Raw genomic sequence first — 18640 nt, 5'->3', positions numbered from 1 at the left:
TGTCCTATTCATATGTTTCAGTACAATAAACATGCCAACTTCATACAGGATAAGGTATGTTGTTTTCCCCAGGCAAAGATGCTATTGCTGTGGAAAAACTGTCATGTGCAAAATAGCCCTTGGAGAGAACAAATCTCTTTGGGCATTATAGGATGATGGCACACACTGACTATCCGGTGATTCTGCCCTAGAGAGGTGAGCACTGCATCGTCACTCCTATATTACTGTACAGTAGCCAGAAACGGATGTGAATTGTAGCCCTGGATAACTCCACAAAGGTGATCTAGGAGGGCTCCTTTACACATTGCAGTTTTCTTACAAAGAGATAATCCATATGAGCTGCTCAATACATATTTGTACACTGCAACCATACTCTCAATATAATTCACACTTGACAATAAGCATGGTTTTTCTTATGCAAAGATCAGCATTATATACAGGAGGGAGAATCAGAATGTTACATATGTAGTAGCCATGAGTTTCCATGAGGGGAATCTGTACCTGTGGCTGTCTCCATTGTGAACCAGTCCCATAATGCAGACTACAGTAACATGTTCTGTTTAGAGCTGTCCCTGAAGACAACCTATAATAATTGGGATAAGTTGATATGGCAACATTACATCTATCTTGAATGGTGTCCATTGGTTGCTTATTTGTGTCCATGTTCATTTCTTGGTCTTTTATTTTTAACCTTTAAAACCCTACATGGCTTGTAAAGTGCCGTCAAGTTGCAGTCAACTCATGGCGACCCCAGCAAGGGGCTTTCAAGGCAAGTGAGAAGCAGAGGTGGTTTTTCAGTGCCTTCCTCTGCAGAGTCTTCCTTGAAGGTCTCCCTTCCAAGTACCAACCCGGCTTAGCTTCGGAGAGCTGATGAAATTGGGCTATACCATGCTGCCCTCCTACATGGCACTGGACCCACATATTAGAAGGACTGTCTTTCCCTGTAGAAACCCATGTATTAGTTGTGCTCCTCAGAATGTAGTTTATTGTTCCTGCTCTCAAAATGGTTTGCTCTATTGTTGACTATACGTAGGCTTTCTCTGCATTTCCCCCATCATACGGAATGCCCTCTATTGAGGAAGCTGGGAGGGCTCCAACTTTGCCAACTTTTGGAAGAAAATATAAGGCAATTATTTTTCAGAGGGCATTTGTGTGATTATTTCAAATGGAAACATGGGCGTTTGAAACTTTTGTGGGGATTGGATTTGTGATTCATTCTACTTCCTTTGCTTTAGTTACACAGCTGCAATTGTGTTTTACATTGTTAATTGCCTTTGGGCAGACTGTCATAACCCTTTTTGGGTTTGTTTGTTTTTAAAGAAAGGTAGGATAGTAATATAGTAAAAAATAAATAATCACATGATGTGCTACAGCTTGTCTTATGGTTTGGATCATTCTTTTATGTGCCAGCACAAACAATCCAAAATGAAGTTTTTGGAGAAAATCATTCCTCTTGCCACTACACAAATACTGAACACCATTCAAGCTGCCGCTGCATACAAATGACTTATCATATGATAACAGATGCCTTGGAGGGTGATTTAAAGCTACCTTCGCATTGTGGCCTTAAACTAGATTATCTCTGTGACCTCATCTGGCCATAAAACCTGTGAATGTATCAAACATTTGTCAAAGCTAATCCATAACTTGCATTGGCTCTGCTACTTGCTTTTGTTTCTTCACAAGGTTCTCTGGCCACACAATCTAGTCTTTTTCTTCTTTTTTTGTTATTTTCTTTTGCAGGCCCTTCTTTAAAAACCTCTCCTTTAACCTCCCAAGCCTGTTTTCCCTCCGGTGTACTGGGATACATTCCTGGTTTTCTCCTTTTCTTCCTGCAATGCTCAGAGAAAAGCATTTGGGTAGCATTGCCCTTGTCATATAAATCCCGCCATAATTCTCTCTTTCCTGTTAAGCGAAAGAAAATAAACGTGTACGGCTGTTACTGGAAGCCAAGCTGTGGGACTGCTTTAAATTCTCTTCTTATTGAGTCTGGGCTGAAAATCATTCAATTCTGCTGAGGACACAGATATGCGTTTGCACACACACACACATGGGCGAGAAGGGGGGGGCTGGAGAACAAGAGGCAGGCGTATATAAATATCTCCAGCTCTCCAGATATCCGTCAGATTTATTCCTCTGCCAAGCCTGCAGAAAATTGACTTGTTTCATGGAGGCAGGCTATTGACACATTACCGCAAGGAGGGTTAGGAGAGAAAGCAGTGAGACCGGCGCCCCCTCTATTAGACGATAATGTAATCAGCAGTGTGGGAAATGAGTGTGGGTAAAATGGCATCGCTGACATTTATATTAGAGGATATTGATGGTGGGAGCTGTGACCGCATCTATCCTACCTCCCGTTTGCTAGGATTGACACAGACGGCTCTTGTTTGGCTGGATTCTCTCTCTCTCCCTTTCTTCTTAGCTGGGTGGCTGGATGCTGTCACAGCAGATAGATAATTGAAAAATGGATCTCACCTTTCCAGCAAACAGGAGTGGTTCAGGCAATTACTGCAGAGGTTACCTACTCAGTCTGAAGGCTTCGTCTCCGAGAGAGATTCAGAGGAAATTGGATTTTACATGGATGTTTTATTCTGGCAGCAGTTTTAGTATAAATAAAGGCAAGGAGACAGAGAATAGGTGTAAGGATGAGTGAGAAGCACACAACAGGGACTTGACAGAGAGACAGCATGTGTGTGTGTGCATGCATGCGCGTGCGCCTGGGTGAGATTAATATACCAGTTTCCAGTCCTCTAGGGAATTTCTGGTTTGTTGTGCATTGCATGTGCACCTCTCTCTCTCTCTCTCTCTCTTTTAATCAGAGGCTAAAAGAGGTTAACTTCCTCAAGGCCGCACAACTAAACCTGCCCTTAGAATAAAAAAATGAGGGGGGAATTCCCAGAAGAATAAAAAAAAGTGGGAGGGAGGAGAGATAATAAGGAAGGAAAACAGAGCCCTCTCAACAAAGCACATGAGCAGTGAGCATCTGCCTGCCTCCCCTCCACATACACTCACCTCTATCCACCATCCAGAAGACTGAACCAAACAATGGCCTGAATTTTAATATGTCCTGCTGAGATAGACCATCTAGGCCACAATTCCACCACCTGTAGGGCAATGGCCATTACTTCTTGAGAGACGACCACACAATGAGTGGCTAGAAGAATCCTCTGGTGCTTGGCAATCGCTTCCACTTTCCAGGAGTCTGAAGTTCAGGTTCACCCCTCAGAATAGCCCACATGACCTCTATTTTAGCTGCTAGCTTTTGACATTCTAGGGGAGGGGTTCCTTGCTTAATATGTGGAAATGGGTGGTGGAAACTTTTCATGGAGGCAAAGAGCATCCCCTGATAAATGATGCAGATCAAACTGCTATTAAATGGGCAGCTAGAGGGACCAGTTTCAAAGCTGGCAACCCTACCCCTAAATGTGCTTATTCCTGTGGGGATTCCCACCACTGGCAAGTTCTGTCTCCTGAAGCTAAGGGTGCAATTGGTGAGCAATTTGATAAAACCAGATGGTTGCTTTATTTTGACCTTGTGCTGTGTTACTTCACCAAGGAGGAGTCTGGTCCTAGCACCATGTAGCGCTATGTTTACAGTTTACCTATTTCCCCTATTTTTGAAGTATTTCTAGGGGGAAATACATTTAATGGAAAGTTACACATCTGCTGTTTTTTGCAGATGGATGCAGGGCAAACAGGGAACCTGATCCAGATACTCAGGGCTATCAAGAATAGATTAGGGGGACAAACTGCTGGAGTCCCTGGTTGCTGCAGGGGCCAATGGAGCCAGGAAAGTCACACATTTGTTTCCATTTGATGTTTGGGTTGAGACTCAGCGACGGAGGGGGGAAGAGGGACTTGGATGGCTTTCAACAGCCCTGGGTACACAGCCTAAGAAAGTGATTTGAGATTCTCTGTCCAGTCCCCACTGAAATGTAGACGGAGTGGCCAACTTTCATCTCCATCATATCATGGAAAAATGTGTCACAATGGAAATTCCGCACCGGGCCAAGCATTGCAGTGCAGACACCACTCTGGATGTGCTTCTGCCACCAGTCTCCCTGTGTTGTTCCTGATCCAGCAGGGGACTCCGTGCACAAAAGCTGTTTCCGTGTGCTGATTTCACTTGCTGTGTCAGGGCAATGTTGTCTAAAATGCCCTTGAGTAAACAGGTGAGGTTTTATTTTTCAAATAAGGTTATTTTCACAATTTTCAGGCCTATAAAAAAAACTTGCTTACACAGTAAATCTTTCCCAAACAATACTTGATTGTTTGTACATCTGCCCCTTTTACGACTATTCTTAACTGAAGAATTCAAATCTGTTGTGTTCCTTTCCCATTATCTGTCTGTAAGTCTGATAATTTTTGGTGCCCATCTGTACATTTCCCAGTTCGATTGCTCATTTTGTTTAAGTTTAAGGCAGTCAAAGTGCAGTGTCTCTGACACCTTGAGATGTTTCCAAAGAGTAATTCACATTAAGTCCAAGGTCTCTTTCCTGAGCAGCAACAATAATGTGTATAACTTAGCAGTGTGTGTCCACTGTTTACATTCTGTGCGTTTGCATAGGTGCGTTGGGATATAGTCAATATGCTAAGATCCTTGCAGGCATATGTGTATAACTAAAAATCATGAAAGGAAAGGTTCCAAAGAATTCCTGGGGCTGCATTTTTAACAAAATAAATGGGCTTCTTAAATGTGAACTCATGTGGCTTGCTGTGAATTTTAGCCTCTGTTACTTCTGTGCCCTGCCCACGCCTTGGTCTCCGTCCCTAACTCAGTTGTTGCCCCTGCCACAGTCTTTCCCTAGTCATCTCATCACTCACTTTTTTTTTCCACTCTCCTCTACCTGTCCCCTAGTGTCAGTGCTAGAGATTTCCGTATCTCTCTGGCTGATTAAATAATCTCTGACATGCACTGAGGTAGCCTCAGCCTCATGGGGAGAGACTGTCTCTAGGTGATTCGTGCCACTCTCCGGCGAGGCCGTGGTGTAAAGCCAGGTTCGGCACAAAGAAGATCAGGGCACGTGCCAGTCACAAGTCCAGGAAGACAGCTGTGTTAGTCTAGTGATGGGGAGAGTCTTGTGGCACCTTAAAGACTAACAGATTTATCATTGCAGGAGCCTTGGGAGCCAACGCCAACAATTGCATGAAGTGGACAGGGAAGCTGTCCTATGTATAACCTTGCTCTGCCTAATTTGCTTCCTCAAACATATTCAAGCAAAAGCTGTACTTTTATGAGGTAAAAAAGCTCCCAAACTGAAGAAGAAGAGTTGGCTTTTATATGCCGACTTTCTCTACCACTTAAGGTAGAATCAAACCGGCTTACAATCGCCTTCCCTTCCCCTCCCCACAACAGACACCCTGTGAGGTAGGCGGGGCTGAGAGAGCTCTAACAGAGCTGTGACTAGCCCAAGGTCACCCAGCTGGCTTCTTGTGTAGGAGTGGGGAAACAAATCCAGTTCACTAGATTAGCCTCCACTGTTCATGTGGAGGAGTGGGGAATCAAACCTGGTTCTACAGATCAGAGTCCACCACTCCAAACCACTACTCTTAACCACTACACCACACTGGTTCTCCAAAATTTCCACAAAATTTTGCACATGTTGACACCTTTATTCCTCCAATTGGCTACTGCTTCAGCATCACTTTCCCCCTGTAACTTGCATCAGCTTTTCCTCATGAAATCCCACCCAATCAGGAATTGCTTCTTGTATTATTCATTTATTGTGTTTATAATCCTTCTTTCTTTTTCAACAGGAACCCTCAAAGGGCCAAGGAGGAAATATTAAATACAAATTGACGAAACCAGGCTGACAGGAGGGACCTTGCTGCCTCTCCTTCCCTCTTCTGTTGATGAGCTCGCTGCAGAGGGAGGGGAAAGTCAGTGTTGGGCCAGTAAGGCCAGCTGAAGGGGTCTCACACTGCTATGCTGCAGAACGGCTGGCTGCTGATGGAGTCATCTGATGTAGAGAGCATGATTGTATCCCAAAGCCGTGCAGTGACAAGTGAGGGCAAACAAAACTGCCCTGATTTGGGTCTAGCTGCACCTGAGTATGCATTGGAGCAGTGGCGGACCTAAATTTTTGGGCCCCTGAAGCTTGAACTGTTATGGGAGCCCCTTTGCAACCATCAACAACAGGGCAACATCCAACAAGGTCCAAAGGGCCTTGCTGCCCTTGCAAGGACCTCGGGGTTCAAATGGTGGAGAACAGGGTGGTGGGGTGGAGTCCTTGAAAATGGGCCATACAGTGATGAAATAAAACTACAGAACTATTAAGCTATGCACCACAAAGGATCTGAGTATCCAGCTGCCAAAATGTAGGCTGTGAATGGATTCTGGCGAGCTCAGTGAACCCATACAGCTGGGGGTTCGGGCCCTGCAAGCCCCGAAGAAAATTTTGAAATTTAACCAATTACAGGGACACTTTGAGGCCATATGAAATGGGTATTAGAGCATATTCTAAAGTCAATATTAAGTACTTCAACCCATTGGCTTATGATTCTATCACTTAAAAAACTCCATCGATTTTATTCAGAAATTCACTCATTAAAATTTTTTGCTTCAGGGGGCCCCTCCGGAATTAGGGGCCCTGAAGCTTCATTAGTATATTCAAGGGTATATTCAAGCATACATCCCATTGAGAGGTGTATTGCAGACTGCAGATGGACAAGACAGCACTGATGCACATTCTGTGGCCCCATCAAAATTCCTGCTAGACAGGCAAGACTTGCAGCATCTCCTGAAGATCTCTAGCAAAGAGGCTCCTCTCACCTCTTCACAGAGAGCCCATTTCACAGAGCCAGAGCCATGATGGGAAAGGTCTCGACTCTGGTTAATCCCAGGCAGGGCACCTTAAGTGGGAGCCTGAAGGCAAAAGCTGGAACACATCTGAGGAGAAGGTGGACCTTCATTAGGGTTGTCAACTTCCAGGTAATAGAGATCAGTTCCTCTGGAGAAAATGGCCACTTTGGCAATTGGACTCTATGGCATTGAAGTCCCTCCTGCCCTCCTCAGGCTCTGCCCAAAAACCTCCCACTGGTGGCAAAGAGGGACCTGGCAACCCTACATGATAGTAAAACGTGGATCATCTAGTTATCTTGGCTTGGGGATAACCTCATAGACGTACCACATACATAAACACTGTCTGCAGAGCATTCAGTCACAGGATGCGATGGTGTCATTATGCAATGATGTGCATCTAAGGCTTCTATGCATATTTCATGAGGTCTAGCATAGCCTCAAGATCATGCTAGACCTACTAGAGATCTGGTTTCAGTTCAAATTAGGGTTTCCAACCTTCACGTGGTGGCTGGAGATCTCCTGGAATTACAACTGATCTCCAGACAAGAGAGGTCAATTCCCCTGGAGAAAATGGCTGCTTTGGAAGGTGAACTCTATGGTATTATACCCTGTTGAGGTTCCTCCTCTCCATAAACCCTGCTCTCCCTAGGCCCTGAGGAGGGCGGGGTTTGAGGAGAGGAGGGGCTTCAATGCCATAGAGTCCAATTGCCAAAGCGGCCATGTTCTCTGAGTGAACTGATCTCTATCGGCTGGAGATCAGTTGTAATAGCAGGAGATCTCCAGCTAGTACCTGGAGGTTGGCAACCCTACAGCAAGGTCATTTCCCTGTGGCCTGCCTGGCCCACCTCCCAAGGGCTGCTCAATCAGCAGCTAACCATTCTGGAAAACAAAAGAGGAAGACATAGCAAGGCCATTTGACCAGTTTGCATTTAATATTCCTTTGTTAGCCATCTTGGAAAAGAAATGCAGGAAGCAAATGTAATTATACAACTGTAATAAATACATATGCTCCTAAGGCTTTTCCAGTAGATAGATCTTGTTATGCAGACCTAAGCTCTGATTCTCATCAAATGCATTGTGGAAGAGGGTGCATTAACTACAGGTCTGCTTCCGTACCCTGCCACTTGTATAATCTGCACACCTGAGCCATATGTGAACTGCAGGATAAATTTTAGTGCTGACACTCTTTTAGATTACTTTCTGCCTTTCTCTTTCCCTTTGCCTTATTCACTTGAACTGCAAGAGCTTTACAAGACACAGCTGGCTTAAACAATAAGCTTTTGTCCATTACTGAATGAAACCAAGGGCCTGTTTTGTGCCACCGTGATAACCACAAGATAGTATAAAAGCCACTGAGGTATTCTGAGCCTGAGTTCATCACCTCGCCACGAGGTGGAGCTGTAACGGCGCAGGGATCCAGCTGTGGGGCACTATGCAGACTCATTGGGAGGTCTTGGTATGTCACTGCTGCCACCTACTGGAAGGAATCAGACCTGCGCAGGCTTAGGTATGGAAAAGAAGCTTGGCTGAAAGGTGAAATTAGTAAGGAAGACCTTAATAATTCAGACCGCAAAGTAGTTTCCTCCAAAGTAGAGGCACGATCACTGATCACACAAAGTGATGTCTTCTGTGCTGGGCTGTGAGGGCATTTTTTTTTTTCATTTCCTGCTGTCAAACTCTTTTCTGTGGCTCCAACCTTACCCTTTAGTTCTGCATTTAATGTAGATTCTTTGCAAACAAATTTATCTGAGGATTTGAAGTGCCAAATAGTAATTACCCAGTTGCTCCCTCTCTAGCCATTTCCCCATCCCATTCCTGTGGCCACTCCTTTCCCATGCATGCCAGGAAACTCACTGTATATTTTACCTGAACAATAAATACAACAAGAAGACTTTTCCTCCTCCTCCTCCTCCTCCGCCTGCCTCTGTGCTTTTACAGTGACAGCAGTCAAGACATTTTAAATGGAATTTTGACAACTTCAAAGATGCACATGTGGGGGGAGGGGGACACAGAATATACTATTTTCTTCCAAGATGTGAACTGCATGTGTGTAAATGCAAAATACAGGCAGCACTAGCCAGATCAGGGCCAGATGAGACACTGAGAATGCTGTGCGTGGAGCTTTCAGGATGTTTTTCTTTTAAATGGCCAGTATGCTTAGGCCACAGCTGTGGTGCAGAGGGGGCTACTCATTCCCTCCTCTCCCCCCCCCCCCGGTGGCAATTTCCTGACTGGAAATAGTGCTCCAAAATATAAGTCCTGAATCCAAGTCTCCCCTCCAGCACCTGAGCAACTGTGCTCAGATGGGCCCCAGTCCTGCCCCACCTAAGCTGGAGAAGTTGTTAATAATTGCTTTGCATTAAAAAAAAAAACAACACTACAAAGCATAAGAATAGCAGATTCAGGACATATGGAGCCTCGTCCCCTCAAACAATCCATGCTGTAAAGATAGAAAGAGCCAGCATGGTGCAATGGTTAAGAGCGGTGGACTCTAATCTAGTGAACTGGGTTTGTTTCCCCACTACTCCATATGAAATCTGATGGGTGTCCTTGGGCTAGTCACAGTTCTCTCCAAACTCTCAATCCCACCTACCTCACAAGGTGCTCTTGTAGGGAGAGGAAGGGAAGGCGATTGTAAGCTGGTTTGAGACTCCTTAAAGGTAGAGAAAATTGGGGTATAAAAACCAACTCTTCTTTTTCCTTTTCTCATTGTTTATGGTTGCATCAGGCAGAAATGGAGAGTTCCCACAGTACTCTGATCAAATGCAAGATTTATTTATCTACTTCACTTGTACCCTGACTTTCTCCCCAGTGGAGACCCAAAGCAGCTTATTTCATTCTCTTCTCCTCCATTTTACCCTCACAACAACTCTGTGAGGTAGATTAGGCTCAGAATCCATGTCTGGTCCATTGAGCTTCCACAGCATGATCCTAGTCTGACACTGTAACCACTACACCATGCTGGGTGGGGTGATTTGAGAGGGGTTCCAAAGAAAGTGAAGCAGCTGATGTGCACAATTTTGACACCTGCTGTAACTCTGTCAGAAACCTGATAAAGTTCATGCATGTGCTCATTGTCTCCAATCTTTGTTCTGAAGGCTTAAAAGAGCTCAGTGGGGAAAAAATGGAAGTTTACATGTTGAGCAGCTGTGAGATCAATTGACACTATGGGTCAAAGGCCATGAATTCTGGAAGAACTGGAACTGGAGGAGCTTGAAGCCAGCAATCTATAGCACAGCTTCAATCTATAGCGACTTGAGATGGAACACGGAAGAAGGGAACCCTTTGACATGGGATGGCAATGTTTTCTCAAGAAATTAAGCATAAGTGGAAGGAAAGAGCACAATTTCTAAAGACGCTTTGCACAAAATCCCTGCATCAGGAATACCCCCCATAAGGGTACTAGTCACAGCTGTGTTTAAAGACACAGGCTGGATTTTAGACCATTTCATTATGGATGGTTCACACTGCCAGGTTGTTCATGGCCACATGGATAAAGGTGAATGTCAACTAGGCTGTGAACAGCAAGAGACATCGTGAACAGTTGGGGAACAGCATTTTCCCCATAATAGTGGCTGCCTTAGCAGATGTTGCCCACTTATCTTGTGTTCCAACCAATTCATGTTAACAAGAGATCATGTACATTAGAACTAGGAACATGCGCAACAGAACTAGGAACATACGCAACAGAACTCCCGAGCTGAAAATATGCATGAAAATCACTGTTTTGGGTCACTACTTCAGGTTCCCAGAACAGTATTAGGAATCCAGGATTCTTGGTGAAACAAAACTACCCTCCCTGAAAACCCATGTTGTTTTGAGTTACGGTGCTTACTAATTCAGCAGGAGCATGCACACATGCTTGTCGTGTTGTTCTTTGATTCTGCTGTTTTCCTGGGGAATGGCATCCATCCTTCCAATCAGATCCTGGCAAAGCTCTAACACTCCCAGCTAATCATCTTTGCAGACAACCTGCAGAGTAGGAAAACAGTAACACAGAGCCACTTTGTTTCATGTGGGGGTCTGGAGAGGCAAGGGAGGACTGCATTCCGTGCCATTTTGGTGGCATTATGTTCCATGACTGCTGCATAGGAGACCCTCAAATTGGCCCTGCATAGAAAAGAATGATGTCTGCAGTGTGCCTGTGCACAGAAAATGGTCCCAGAAATCCAGAATACAAAAACACTAGTGTTGGTTAAAATTCATGCCATAATGCCCTACCTGAAATGAAGCAATCACAGTAATTCTCCCAAACCCAGATCCGAAACTATAACAAAAAGTTTCTTGCCACACACCCCTAATAAGTACATGGCAGATTCAACAAAAGATCAAACTAGTCCAGCACTCTGTTTCTAACAGAGGGCAGTCAGATATCTTTGGGAAGTCCACTTATCATTTTAATTTAAGGAATAATTACCCTCTTATCAGATCAACCTTTTCTTTTCCCATGGTGACTACTTCTGTTTTTAGCAAGGTAACTGGGCTGTGCTAGGGATGTGTGGGCGTATTTCATTAGCCTGTTAAAAAATTAGGAATTTATATAAAATTGTACATCCCTTTCTTTCTGAAACACAGCAACAGCTGACGATGGCAAATGCATTGTAATGATCTGTGCAACTCCACAAGGAACCAACAAATAAAACTTGAGTAAGATGGAAAGCAGGCTTGGGTAGTTACACACATTGCTATGGGAAATGGACAGTGGAGAGAGTGAATTGAATGGGAAAAGGACATAGTGACTTCTGTTCAAACATGACAACTGGGATGCCCAAGAGAAAAGGTTATGTGGGCTTCATCTGTAAGCTGTAGCAAGGACATTTGGTCTTCTGCAACAAGAGACAATTAGAATTCACTACCCTACACCCATTTTCACAGTTTTCTTCAATGTAGGCACTGGTGATCAACTATACAGCAAGAGCAGTTGTGATCCCACTGTCTTCTTATAAGCAAGAAAACAAGCCCTGTGACTTTGTATGAGAAAAACCTGTGTCTACCAATTGGAAAGCAGGAGGCTAATTTTGCAAGAAGCCATCATGCTGCCTGTGCAAACCATGAGGACTGCGGGATCCTGGCTCTTCCCAAGCAAACAAAAGAAAAGAGGGCGGCACCAAACCAAACGCAGACAAAAAGCAGCAATTGGTGCAAGGGGAAAATATTTAATAATTAAATTGTCCCTATGCACTTCGCATATGCTTCCTCAGGGGGATCTTTCTTAACTCAAACGTCCCAAACAGGCAGGCAATGAAACAATCATTGTCTCCTCCCAAGAAAGCCATCTTCACACAAACAGCAAAAAAGACTTCCTGGGTGTCTAAGGGACCATAGAAGAGAGGCAACTAGCAAATTAGGGTGCATGCAAAAATGTGCGTGCCCATCAGCACTCCCTTTGCAACTTCAATCCCAATTCCTACCCACCCAGTCAGGGCCATCTTAACACTTGGGCACACTGGGCAGTTGCCCAGGGGCCCCATGCTACTCTGTATGTTGTGACTTGCTGTCAATGAATAAATAAATACTATACTAAACTATAAATATTTGTTATTGGAACATGCATGTTTAGCATGTGTTTACTACAGATAATGAACAATATTAATGCTAATTTGCATTTGGATAAAGAATAAATACTGAAGTATAATGTAAGAAAGGACTTGTTCATTATGGAAGCAGAATGTTTAAATATTCCTGTGAGTTACGGTTGCCAACCTCCAGGTACTAACTGGAGATCTCCCGCTATTACAACTGAACTCCAACTGATTGAGATCAGTTCAACTGGAAAATACGCCTGCTTTGACAACTGGACTCTATGGAACTTAAGTCCCTCCCCTCCCCAAACCCCACGCTCCTCAGGCTCCACCCCAAAAGCCTCCCGCCGGTGGCGAAGAGGGACCTGGCAAACCTACTGTGAGTGGTTGTGTGGGTAGGGGCCCCAGTGCACTGCTTTGCCCAGGGGCCTATAGTGCTGTTAAGACGGCCCTGTGCCCACCCACTCCCCCCTGGCCTTTGCTACACATTTGTGATTTGACTGCCAGAGAACCAAAAACTGATTCAGTCATCTGTCTTATCCTTTATTTAGGGTTGCAACCTCCAGGTACTGGCTGGAGATCTCCTGCTGTTACAAATTATCTCCAGCCGATAGTGACTAGTTAGTTCACCAGGAGAAAATGGCCGATTTAGCAATTGGACTCTATGGCATTGAAGTCCCTCCCCTCCCCAAATCCCACCACATTGGAAGAAGAATTGTCTTGGGCCGCACATAAAATACACTAACACTAACTGATTCATAATGTTTTAAGTAAGTTTACTATTTTGTGTTGGGCCGCATTCATAACCGTCCTGGGCCACATGCGGCCTGGGGGCCACAGTTTGGACAAGCCTGCTGTGGATGTACTGGCCTCCCATGCTATGTTAGGGTTGCCAACTTCCGGGAGGGGGGGGCTGGATTTCTTCCAGAATTACAACTGATCTCCAGACTATAAAGACCTTATCCTTCTAGGGGGAAATGACAGTTTCAGAGGGCTGAGTCTATGGCATATCATAGATTCTGGATGAAATCCTTCCCCCAAATCCTTCCCTCCACAGGCACCACCCCCAAATCTCCAGGAATTTCTCAGTGTGGAGCTGGCAACCCTAAAATCCCCATACGATTTCTGACTCTGAATTTTCTTCTTTCCAATAATAATGCAGCCACTGGCAACAGGGTTACCCGGATATAAGGCTACCAACCTGCAGATCGGGGCCTGCAGGTCTCTCAGAATTACAACTGATCTTCAGACTTCAGCGATCCAAACTCCTGGAGGAAATGGCACCTTCTGAGTGAGTATGGACTGCAACGTATTACATCTCTGCTGAGCTCCCTCCACTTCCCAAATTCACATAACGCTGCCTTACACTGAATCGGACCCTTGGTCCATCAAAGTCAGTATTGTCTACTCAGACCGGCAGCAGCTCTCCAGGGTCTCAGGCAGAGGTCTTTCACATCACCTACTTGCCTAGTCCCTTTAACTGGAGATGCCGGGGATTAGAACCTGGGACCTTCTGCATGCCAAGCAGATGCTCTACCACTGAACCACTGCCCTCCCCAGGCTCCACCCCCAAATCTCCAGTAGTTTCCCAAGGTGGAGTTGGCAACCCTACCCAGATACAACGTCGAATATCCCTTCTACTACCTGGGACTGCTGTACTGCTTCTCTTTCCAAGGTCAAACACTTTTGTGTCATATTGTAGCCATCCGCCCGGCTCTAATTCTATCAGAATCATGTGCAGCCATGTGACTGGTGGCTGCCGCGCAGTCGGGGGTGGCAGCTGCCCTAGCCGCCAAGAGCGAAGTCTGCCACTCAATCTCTCCACCCAGTCCAGATTCTATTTCTGAGCGCGCCTGGTTGGCGGTCCAGTTCCTTCCGTATAGGGCAGTAAGTCTGCTCTTAGGCATCGGCATGCAGCTGGGCTCCGGGAAAGCGATCATGCCGGACATTGATCGCTCCAGGGTGCAGTGGTTTCGTTAAGACGCTAATAAAGGCTTGGTGATGGCATTTCCTGCAGGACTTTACCTCCCATAGGTAAATGTGAGCAGCTGCTGTCTTCACAGTTAGAGCCTTGGCAGAGAGGGCCAGAGCAGGGATGGTTCCAGAGAAAAAGAACGATCGTGGGAACTACAGCAAAACATACGCTTAAAGACAGAAAAGAGCAGGTAAGAGTGCTTACTTTGCAACCCATTTATTTTTACAAACCTCCTGCACCAGCAAAATTGCTCAGGATCTGAAAGTGACATCTGTCAGGGTGCAAGATGTCCAGATAAAATCAGATTGATCCTTCCCAAAGCTGGAAGGGGGTAGGAACTGTGGAAGGTATCCCATGCCAAGATCAAAGCACCCATCTGAAGTAGAGAAGGGAAAGCTTGGAGAATCCCAGGTGCAGAGGTCCAGGTGCAGGGGTCCCGGGTCAGTGTCAATCACTCACCCACAGGGACGACGGCTGTGTGAGGCATGCAGTACATGATGTTCAAGTGACCAGATCTGTCAAAACCTTGGTCTTGGCCCAACTGGCCCCTGACTTGAGAAGCATGACCAAAGGGATTAGGCTGCCTGTAAGGTGAAACTTGGCTCGATCAATTAATGGGGGGGAGGGTGATCTCTGCTCTTGGATACAAAGGTGGCTTTTCATCCTTTTTCTTGGCCTTCTGGTCAGCTTTCTGGCTTTTTTTTTTTTTACTGGCGTTGCATATAGACCTATTTCCTGTGACTGCCCATTTAAAAATCACATTCCACATCTTCCCCAACTGGCCATATGTTCTTCCACTGGATGCTTCTCTCTCTGTCCTTTGTTTTCTAGATACCACTCCACAAACTAGTGTTGTCCATTAAGGGCATGCAAAAATAAAGTTACCAGTTCACCCAGTTAGCTCATTTTCTTGAGTCCTTAACATCCATCATAATATTGTAGTGTTGAGATGCAGAGCAGCCGATTGCCTTTCCCCCCAGCTGCCCGCATTCTCTTCACTCTGACCGTAACACTTATGCTTTGTGCCTGTGTGGCCAGTTCAAAGTATTTTGTTGCTGCTTTTGGACTGTGGCATGCAGGAGTATAGTGCAAGCAATAAAATGTGCTTTGGGGCTAGGACTTTTTGGGGGGTTTAAATTATGACAGAAAGTCCTTAGCAGAATCCCATACCTCTCCTTAGGTGAGGATTAACGTGCTGCTTCCTGCCACAGCTGAAGAGCCACAATGCTTCTAGAGGAAAGAAAGCAATGCCTTTGTGCCCAAGGAACTATTAGCAAGGAAGGCTCCTCTGTTGCAATCTGTCATAGGAATGGCACAACACCTTCCTTCCTACTACCATACCTTTCTTTCCCCATGCACAGCAGCTCTCTCTCTCTCTCTTTCTCTCTATGCACTGCAAGGATGCATTGGCAGGTAATTCCAAACAGCCCCAGCGGGAAGGAAGTAATCAGCAATTTTCTGGTTCTTGTAGCCACCGCTGGCTCCAGCAGGCTTATCAAGGTAACACACTGCTATGTCGGTAAGCGCTCTAATAGCCGTTTCCTCCCTGGGGCACAACAATGATCACATCCAGTGGCATTCCCTTTATTTATGGGTGCCATGCACACACCTAAAAATCTGTCTGTGCAGGGCTGCAGCCTTCTAACTCACCACCAGTGCCTAGGCGTTCAGCAATGCAATCTGCATTCGGAAGCAGTAGGGCTCAGTGTGCCTGTAAGAGAGTAAAGAGGGGCTCTGTGGGAGTCCAATTAACAACATGGGAGCTTCCCAGACTAAACACCTGGATTCTATTCCTGGCTCTGCCACCCGTCTGCTGGGGGTCCTCATTCACCTCTGCTTCTCCGTGCAATCTTTATCTGTTCTGATTAAAAAGGCACATTTGTGTCATTTTAATTGCATTATTACAATTATAGGATGTCCAATTCTATAGGTACTATTATATACAACTGAACCCTCCAATATACCTTTACAATGAAAAAACAGCACATGACAGAAAAATGAAAGATAAGGTTATAGAAACATAGTAGAATCATAGAGTTGGAAGGGACCACCAGGGTCATCTAGTCCAACCCCCTGCACAATGCAGGAAACTCACAACTACCTCCCCCCACAGCCCCAGTGACCCCTACTCCATGCCCAGAAGATGGCCAAGATGCCCTCCGTCTCATGATCTGCCTAAGGTCATAGAATCAGCATTGTTGACAGATGGCCATCTAGTCTCTGCTTAAAAACCTCCAGAGAAGGAGAGGTTACCATCTCCTGAGGAAGCCTGTTGCACTGAGGAACCGCTTTAATGGTTAGAAAATTCTTCCTAATGTCTAGATGGAAACTCTTTGGATTTAATTCCAACCCATTGGTTCTGGCCCAACCTTCTGGAGCAACAGAAAACAACTTGGCACCATCCTCTATATGACAGCCCTTCAAGTACTTGATGATGGTTACCATATCCCCTCTCAGTCTTCTCCCCTTCAGGCTAAACATACCCAGCTCCTTCAACCTTTCCTCATAGGACTTGGTCTCCAGGCCCCTCACCATCTTTGTTGCTCTCCTGTGGACACGTTCCAGCTTGTCTACATCCTTCTTAAATTGCAGTGCCCAAAACTGAACACAGTACTCTAGGTGAGGTCTAACCAGAGCAGAGTAAAGCAATACCATCACTTCACATGATCTGGTCACTACAGCCACAGATTTCTAAACCCATCCCATAGGATAACCCAGTCCCAAAAGTCAGCAGGGTGCACTGTTTTGAATGGTCAATAACTCAAGATTCCAATTGACCAGGTAGAGAATTCTGAACCTAAAGAATTCCCTGCCTCTGACTCCTATTCAGGTCCAGTTTTAATGTTGCCAGCTGAAGAACTCCAACTGATTTTAATTCCCGAGTTAGGGATTTAGAACAGATATAGATATGTAACCCAGAGTTGAACGGAAGTATATGTTATGGGTGAGTCTGTGCATTTCCTCCCCAGATGAGTGTTTTTAACAGAATGCAGCAGCAGGAGCTACAATTTAAAGAGGGAAAGAACCATAAGGGGAGAGAGGCTGTTTTATTCTTTCCCCTCACACCCATTTCCTGCAGAGAAGTGATTCTTCTTCATATGGTCTCACTCAAATTCTGATGAACATTGCCCCCATTTACTGTTTGGTTTTGGAAACAATATTGGGTAACAGTTTGGAGAGGGTGCACAGCAAAGAAACAGGAATGACCTGAAGAGTGAAGGGCAATGAAGTGTGTTTTTGTTTCTCAAAAGCAGGTTCAGAATAGCATTTGTTTGAGAGCAGGAGTACTTGGTACTGATGGAGCAAATGAAATAATGAATATTTTGAAGTTCAAGTGGACAAATCTAAATTTGAAACAAAATAAGTATGATCCTGTTCCCAAGAAGTGTCATGAAGCTCCAAACATTTAAATAGGAAAAAAACCACACCACTCTGTAAGAGAAGTTTGCAAAATAAATGGCTTTGCCCACCCATCTTGCTGCCTCTCCTTCTCCGAGAAGCTGATTAACCACTGGCGCAGCAAGGGAATAGATTCTCTATCACTTGCACCCTGCAAACCAAGGCTAAAAGAGGTGATTTAGTTTAATGGGCTTGACCTAGAATGTGTGTGTCCTCAAAGAGTCTGTTACAATATCTCTGGGCATAAGCTGCCCCATTTATCTCCATAATAGGGTTAATACAGATGCTCAGAGATTATGATTTGGAGGCTGACATTGTTAACCATTTTATTCCTCATGCAAGACCGGGCGGTAAAAGAATGACACAGTGTACTGCAAGCAAGGCCCTTCTCTTGCAATGCAAACGTGAAGAGGATTGAAAAGTGCCGTTTCTGTACGTGTCATCTCTCTGTAACACACTTTGTATCCACCCAAACTCCGAATTGCACAGTCCAGAAAATCAAGGCTGCACCCAAATATTATTGGACAGGACACTGTGTTACTGTTGCACCACAGTAATCATTAACCACCAGAACTATAGGAAAATCCAGTTGGAACTGACTGTTATAGTGTAATGATAACACAATACCCAATAATGTGTGGATGCAGCACAAAGTTAATCTTTTAGAATTGCATTGTGCAGATTAAGTATATTGGCAGAGATTAGTTTTATTTTATATTATTTATGCTGCTTCTACGGTTGGGCTTTTAAAGCAATGTGGACTTGAAGGGGCAGCAAGAAAATGGCTGAGGAGAATGTGAGATGTTTCCTTTTTCTTTTCTTTCTTTTTTTGCTAAATATGAGTAAAATCCAATTTTAGAAATGGAAAGTGAAATATTCAGGTCATCAAACTGGCAGATAGTTACTTTGCTCCCCGTGGCACAATCAAACCCATCAAATGCA

Source organism: Euleptes europaea, chromosome 5, assembly GCF_029931775.1.
Source record: "Euleptes europaea isolate rEulEur1 chromosome 5, rEulEur1.hap1, whole genome shotgun sequence".
Classification (NCBI taxonomy): domain Eukaryota; kingdom Metazoa; phylum Chordata; class Lepidosauria; order Squamata; family Sphaerodactylidae; genus Euleptes; species Euleptes europaea.
This window is presented reverse-complemented; position numbering follows the sequence as displayed.